Below are 1,173 nucleotides of genomic sequence, written 5' to 3' on the forward strand. Positions count from 1 at the left end.
TATTTAAAAGAGACCAATTTGTGAAAAACTAACACCTGTACTACAGTATTTTCATCCATGAATATAACTTCCATTTATTTACATCTTTTTACACTAGAATTTTGCATTTTCTTCATAAAGATTGCTTACAACTTTTGTTAAATGTATTCCTATGTATTGTTTATTCTGTTGATATTTTAAATGCTATTTTTAAAACTGCATTTCTTAAAAGTTTGTTAATAATCTAATTGGTATGTATGTATGTGTGTGTGTATGTGTTGATCTTACATAAGCAAATTCATTGATTTTACTCAAGTTCAAAAATTATACTAGAAATTCTCTGGGGATTACTATGGTATATTCTCATTGCCTTTGAATAAAAACAGGTTTGTGTGTTTCTTTCCTATTCTTGGTCAGTTTTCTTGTCTAACATGCTGGCTAGGACAAGTGTGATGGTGAAAAACAATTATAGTAGTCTCTTTGACTTTTTCCACTTTTAAAAGATAAATCTTATCTCACCATTTTTGTTTTGTATGTTATAAATTACTTAGAAATTCATGTTACACCATTTTTGTACTATTGAAGAAAATTATTCTACAATAATTGTGTCCTATCTGTGTTAATCAGGGTTTTCCCAAGAAACAGAATTCACAGAAAACATATATACATGTATTCCTACTTTCAGAAAGCATATATTATTATTCAATATCTATCTATATACTTTATATTATTCTCTATATATAATTACATGTATTGTTATTCTATATATCTATATATTCTATATATGTACATATATGTATTTTGCAAATTATATGAATTCATGTACATGTATATGTACAGTGTGTGTGTGTGTATATAATGATGAGATTATGGGAACTGACTCATGCAATTATGGAGACCAGGAAGTTCTATTATACACTATCAATTATGAACCATCATCTGCAAGTTGGAGACCCAGGAAAGCTGATGATTTAACTTAGTGTGACTCTTAAGGCCTGAGAACCAGCAGAGCTGATGATGTAACTCCCAGTCTGAGGCCAAAGGCCTAAGAACCAGGGGAACGGATGTAAGGCCTGAAGTCCAAAGGTCCTAAAACTAGAAACTTTTGATATCCAAGGACAAAAGAATGGTGTTTCAGCTCCAAAAGAGAGACAGAGAATTTGATCTTCCTTTGCCTTCTTGTTCTATGCATGC

This window comes from Mandrillus leucophaeus, unplaced genomic scaffold (genome assembly GCF_000951045.1).
Source record: "Mandrillus leucophaeus isolate KB7577 unplaced genomic scaffold, Mleu.le_1.0 Scaffold1300, whole genome shotgun sequence".
In the NCBI taxonomy this organism is placed as follows: domain Eukaryota; kingdom Metazoa; phylum Chordata; class Mammalia; order Primates; family Cercopithecidae; genus Mandrillus; species Mandrillus leucophaeus.